This window comes from Coregonus clupeaformis, chromosome 7, assembly GCF_020615455.1.
Source record: "Coregonus clupeaformis isolate EN_2021a chromosome 7, ASM2061545v1, whole genome shotgun sequence".
NCBI classification, from domain to species: domain Eukaryota; kingdom Metazoa; phylum Chordata; class Actinopteri; order Salmoniformes; family Salmonidae; genus Coregonus; species Coregonus clupeaformis.
In genome coordinates this window covers 14578378-14585250 of record NC_059198.1, presented here as the reverse complement: position 1 = coordinate 14585250, position 6873 = coordinate 14578378, and positions in this window count along the sequence as shown.

Here is a 6873-nt window from a genome sequence, read left to right as displayed (position 1 = left end):
CCCAGAACTACACGGCAGGACCTGGTCAATGACCTGAAGAGAGCTGGGACCACAGTCTCAAAGAAAACCATTAGTAACACACTACGCCGTCATGGATTAAAATCCTGCAGCGCACGCAAGGTCCCCCTGCTCAAGCCAGCGCATGTCCAGGCCCGTCTGAAGTTTGCCAATGACCATCTGGATTATCCAGAGGAGGAATGGGAGAAGGTCATGTGGTCTGATGAGACATAAATAGAGCTTTTTGGTCTAAACTCCACTCGCCGTGTTTGGAGGAAGAAGAAGAATGAGTCCAACCCCAAGAACACCATCCCAACCGTGAAGCATGGAGGTGGAAACATCATTCTTTGGGGATGCTTTTCTGCAAAGGGGACAGGACGACTGCACCGTATTGAGGGGAGGATGGATGGGGCCATGTATCGTGAGATCTTGGCCAACAACCTCCTTCCCTCAGTAAGAGCATTGAAGATGGGTCATGGCTGGGTCTTCCAGCATGACAACGACCCGAAACACACAGCCAGGGCAACTAAGGAGTGTAAGAAGAATCTCAAGGTCCTGGAGTGACCTAGCCAGTCTCCAGACCTGAACCCAATAGAAAATCTTTGGAGGGAGCTGAAAGTCCGTATTGCCCAGCGACAGCCCCGAAACCTGAAGGATCTGGAGATGGTCTGTATGGAGGAGTGGGCGAAAATCCCTGCTGCAGTGTGTGCAAACCTGGTCAAGACCTACAGGAAACGTATGATCTCTGTAATTGCAAACAAAGGTTTCTGTATCAAATATTAAGTTCTGCTTTTCTTATGTATCAAATACTTATGTCATCCAATAAAATGCAAATTAATTACTTAAAAATCATACAATGTGATTTTCTGGATTTTTGTTTTAGATTCCGTCTCTCACAGTTGAATGATAAAAAGTACAGACCTCTACATGCTTTGTAAGTAGGAAAACCTGCAAAATCGGCAGTGTATCAAATACTTGTTCTCCCCACTGTATATATACACATACATGTATACACACATTCACAGACACACATACATACATACATACACACATACATACATACATACATACATACACACACCTATCCTTTAAAATATATATATTCCCCTCCATTACTTTCCAACCCCGCCACCCCTTCCCCACTTGGAGCAAACTAGTGAACAACAACGCTTAGGCCTCTACTTCTAGCTTATACCTACTATCTAAATTTTATGGACACAGTCAATTCTACAATAATTATATTTTGTTTGTTTTTTCTCCTGAACTTCTTCTACTCTCAACCTCTCCGATCATTTTCATCAGTGTATGCTTATTAGTAACTGGGATAAGACATTTCATAAATGTGTCAAGTGCAGTGTCTGGTTGCTCCTCATTACACACCACGGACCAACAAATGTTCTTTACATCAACAACATAGGAATCACTACAAAACGTATTGTATGACCTGTTATACACTATATTAGGCCCAGCCTTTGGAACTTTGGTTTTCCTAGATATGGCTACTATATTGTGATCACTACATCCAATGGATTTGGATACTGCTTTAAAGCAGATATCTGCAGCATTAGTAAAGATGTGATCAATACATGTTGATGATTTAATTCCTGTGCTGTTTGTAACTACCCTGGTAGGTTAATTGATAACCTGAACCAGGTTGCAGTCACTAGTTACAATTTGAAGCTTTCTCTTGAGGGGACAGCCTGATGAAAGCCAGTCAATATTTAAATCACCCAGAAAATATACCTCCTCTACTGATATCACATACATTATCAAGCATTTCACACATGTTATCCAGATACTGACTGTTAGCACTTGGTTGTCTTTAGCAGCTTCCCACCAGAATGGGTTTTAGGTGAGGCAGATGAACCTTTAGCCATATTACATTTACATTTTACATTTTAGTCATTTAGCAGACGCTCTTATCCAGAGCGACTTACAGGAGCAATTAGGGTTAAGTGCCTTGCTCAAGGGCACATTTACGTCATTTAGCAGACGCTCTTATCCAGAGCGACTTACAAATTGGTTCATTCACCCTATAGCCAGTGGGAAAACCACTTTACACTTTCTTTTTTTTTTTTTTTTGGGGGGGTAGAAGGATTACTTTATCCTATCCCAGGTATTCCTTAAAGAGGTGGGGGTTTCAAATGTCTCCGGAAGGTGGTGAGTGACTCCGCTGTCCTGGCGTCGTGAGGGAGCTTGTTCCACCATTGGGGTGCCAGAGCAGCGAACAGTTTTGACTGGGCTGAGTGGGAACTATGCTTCCGCAGAGGAAGGGAGCCAGCAGGCCAGAGGTGGATGAACGCAATGCCCTCGTTTGGGTGTAGGGACTGATCAGAGCCCGAAGGTACGGAGGTGCCGTTCCCCTCACTGCTCCATAGGCAAGCACCATGGTCTTGTAACGGATGCGAGCTTCAACTGGAAGCCAGTGGAGTGTGCGGAGGAGGGGGGTGACGTGAGAGAACTTGGGAAGGTTGAACACCAGACGGGCTGCGGCATTCTGGATGAGTTGTAGGGGTTTAATGGCACAGGCAGGGAGGCCAGCCAACAGCGAGTTGCAGTAATCCAGACGGGAGATGACAAGTGCCTGGATTAGGACCTGTGCCGCTTCCTGTGTAAGGCAGGGTCGTACTCTCCGAATGTTGTAGAGCATGAACCTGCAGGATCGGGTCACCGCCTTGATGTTAGCGGAGAACGACAGGGTGTTGTCCAGGGTCACGCCAAGGCTCTTCGCACTCTGGGAGGAGGACACAACGGAGTTGTCAACCGTGATGGCGAGATCATGGAACGGGCAGTCCTTCCCCGGGAGGAAGAGCAGCTCCGTCTTGCCAGGGGTTCAGCTTGAGGTGGTGATCCGTCATCCATACTGATATGTCTGCCAGACATGCAGAGATGCGATTCGCCACCTGGTTATCAGAAGGGGGAAAGGAGAAGATTAGTTGTGTATCGTCAGCGTAGCAATGATAGGAGAGGCCATGTGAGGATATGACAGAGCCAAGTGACTTGGTGTATAGGGAGAATAGGAGAGGGCCTAGAACTGAGCCCTGGGGGACACCAGTGGTGAGAGCACGTGGTGCGGAGACAGCTTCTCGCCACGCCACTTGGTAGGAGCGACCGGTCAGGTAGGACGCAATCCAGGAGTGAGCCGCGCCGGAGATGCCCAGCTCGGAGAGGGTGGAGAGGAGGATCTGATGGTTCACAGTATCAAAGGCAGCAGACAGGTCTAGAAGGACAAGAGCAGAGGAGAGAGAGTTAGCTTTAGCAGTGCGGAGAGCCTCCGTGACACAGAGAAGAGCAGTCTCAGTTGAATGACCAGTCCTGAAACCTGACTGGTTTGGGTCAAGAAGGTCATTCTGAGAGAGATAGCAAGAGAGTTGGCTAAAGACGGCACGCTCAATAGTTTTGGAAAGAAAAGAAAGAAGGGATACTGGTCTGTAGTTGTTGACATCAGTGGGATCGAGTGTTGGTTTTTTGAGAAGGGGTGCAACTCTCGCTCTCTTGAAGACGGAAGGGACATGGCCAGCGGTCAAGGATGAGTTGATCAGCGAGGTGAGGTAGGGGAGAAGGTCACCGGAGATGGTCTGGAGAAGAGAGGAGGGGATGGGGTCAAGCGGGCAGGTTGTTGGGCGGCCTGCAGTCACAAGTCGCAGGATTTTATCTGGAGAGAGAGGGGAGAAAGAAGTCAAAGCATAGGGTAGGGCAGTGTAAGTAGGACCAGCAGTGTCATTACTTAGGGGGGGATTCAGCAGGGAGGAAAATGTGGCAAAGAGCTTCCTAGGGTTAGAGGCAGATGCTTGGAATTTAGAGTGGTAGAAAGTGGCCTTAGCAGCAGAAACAGATGAAGAAAATGTAGAGAGGAGGGAGTGAAAAGATGCCAGGTCGGCAGGGAGTTTAGTTTTCTTCCATTTCCGCTCCGCTGCCCGGAGCTCTGTTCTGTGAGCTCGCAATGAGTCATCAAGCCACGGAGCTGGAGGGGAGGACTGAGCTGGCCGGGAGGATAGGGGACACAGAGAGTCAAAGGATGCAGAAAGGGAGGAGAGGAGGGTTGAGGAGGCAGAATCAGGAGATTGGAGGGAGAAGGATTGAGCAGAGGGAAGAGATGATAGGATGGAAGAGGAGAGAGTAGTGGGAGAGAGAGAGCGAAGGTTGCGGCGGCGCATTACCATCTGTGTAGGGGCAGAGTGAGTAGTGTTGGAGGAGAGCGAGAGAGAAAAGGAAACAAAGTAGTGGTCGGAGACATGGAGGGGAGTTGCAGTGAGATTAGTAGAAGAGCAGCATCTAGTAAAGATGAGGTCAAGCGTATTGCCTGCCTTGTGAGTAGGGAGGGACGGTGAGAGGGTGAGGTCAAAAGAGGAGAGGAGTGGAAAGAAGGAGGCAGAGAGAAATGAGTCAAATGTGGACGTAGGGAGGTTGAAATCCCCCAAAACTGTGAGGGGTGAGCCATCCTCAGGGAAGGAACTTATCAAGGCGTCAAGCTCATTGATGAACTCTCCAAGGGAACCTGGAGGGCGATAGATGACAAGGATATTAAGCTTAAATGGGCTAGTGACTGTGACAGCATGGAATTCAAATGAGGAGATAGACAGATGGGTTAGGGGAAAAATTGAGAATGTCCACTTGGGAGAGATGAGGATTCCTGTGCCACCACCCCTCTGACCAGATGCTCTCGGGGTATGCGAGAACACATGGTCAGACGAGGAGAGAGCAGTAGGAGTAGCAGTGTTTTCAGTGGTAATCCATGTTTCCGTCAGCGCCAGGAAGTCGAGGGACTGGAGGTTAGCATAGGCTGGGATGAAGTCAGCTTTGTTGGCAGCAGAACGGCAGTTCCAGAGGCTGCCTGAGACCTGGAACTCCAGGTGTGGGGTGCGTGCAGGGACCACCAGGTTAGAGAGGCAGCAGCCACGCGGTGTGAGGCGTTTGTGTAGCCTGTGCAGAGAGGAGAGAACAGGGATAGGCAGAGGCATAGTTGACAGGCTGTAGCAAATGGCTACAATAATGCAGAGGAGATCGGAATGAAATGAACTGAACATCTGGGAGAGGAGAGAGCAGGGCCTCCCTCACCAAAACTTCCACCTCAGAAACTATAATTGTTTCACTGAACCACCCGAACAAAAACTCTCCCAACTTCCACCTTTAGAAATCAGAATTGTTGTGAACCACAGCGGTTCAGTGTTTCAAGGAATAGACTCAACCCACTTTATTCAGCTAGCTAACTATGACACCATAGCTAACTAGCATGCTAGCATCCAATAACACACAGTTTAGCACCAACACTTAGTCACAACAAACCACAAATAGTGTGTTAACACACTAAACAGATAATTCGTGTCCGTGTCTAGTTCCTTTCATAACGCAGCAATAATTAAACGTTGGCTAGCTAGCACAATATTACTTCAACAGTATTTAACATGAGATCCTCTCTAAGCTTTACAGGAATGTGGTTCTGAATATAAACAGCCACACCTCCACCTTTGGCATTTCTGTATTTTCTGTAGATCTTATAAGCATGTATTGCTAACACTGTATCATCAAATGTATTATCTAAGTGAGTTTCAGAGATTGTCAGAATATGAATGTCATCTGTTACTAGCAAATTATTGATTTAATGAACCTTGTTTCTTAAGCTACATATGTTAACGTGGGCTATTTTTAACACTTTTCTGGGATGCTTGATTGTTGTTCTTGCTTTACTGGGAAGCTTAGCAAAGGTAGACATGCTCAAGTTATTTATGTTAGTGCAGGGTGAGCTGCACACAGTGGACTTCCTGCTAGGGCACACCACCTCAGTGCTAACAGTATAACTCTGGTTCGTAGGCATATGATTACTGCATACAATAGCTGTAGGATCAGCAGAGGCATTCAGGCCACTAAAAGGGACATAAATTAGGTTACTTACATTGTGTCTTCCAACGCCCCTGGGATAATGTACATTTGTTGAAGCATTATGACAATTTAGCGACACAATGGAAGGGATTAAATGAGCTGGGCTTGGGTCATTGATAAGTCATTGTCTCAGTGCAGCCTTATAATGCTGTGAAATGATCCATGAACCCAAATGATTTGGGTGGATCCCCTCCTCCTTATAAAACGAGCTTTGTTTCCAGAAGGTATCAAAATTGTCAATAAATGTTACACCCATAGATCTGCAATAGCCTCATAGCTAGTTGTGGAGGGCTAAAATTCTGCTGAACAATTCAATGCCATGATTAAGGACCGATTTGAGGTGGTCGGTAATATATGTGACTCGTTTCAGGAAACTAGGCGTATGTCGCGGGTCACTACTTCAAAGGAGAGCCATTTGAACGTAAACTTTTTTTTAAAATCCAAATGTGTTTTTTGGCAGAAATGCCTTCTGGAACATGTGAACTTTCATGTGCCTTAATAACAAACTTGAATGCCATCTGTAAATACGAATACAATTGTTAAATTACGAGCCTAGTGGTCCTCTGTAGCTCAGCTGGTAGAGCACAGCGCTTGTAACGCCAGGGTAGTGGGTTCGATCCCCGGGACCACCCATACACGAAAAAAAAATTTATGACTGTAAGTCGCTTTGGATAAAAGCGTCTGCTAAATGGCATAATATTATTTTCTATTATTAAGCCACAGAAAAAGACAGCAACCTTCCAACTAGCCATGGTTGGCTGAGATAATGAGTGGGCTGGACATGCCGAGAGAGGAGTTCGGATTGGTCTGCCATATAGCACGCTTCTGTCTATTTGAGCTGGTCATTATGTATAGGTAATCGTAATCCTGTCTAACGTGGCTTTTTAAAAAATGTATCGTGTAGTGGAGCTGCATAACTGTTGTGTCACGATCGTCGAACACAGAGGACCAAGGCGCAGCGTGGAATGCGAACATACTTTTATTTTTAATGATCAC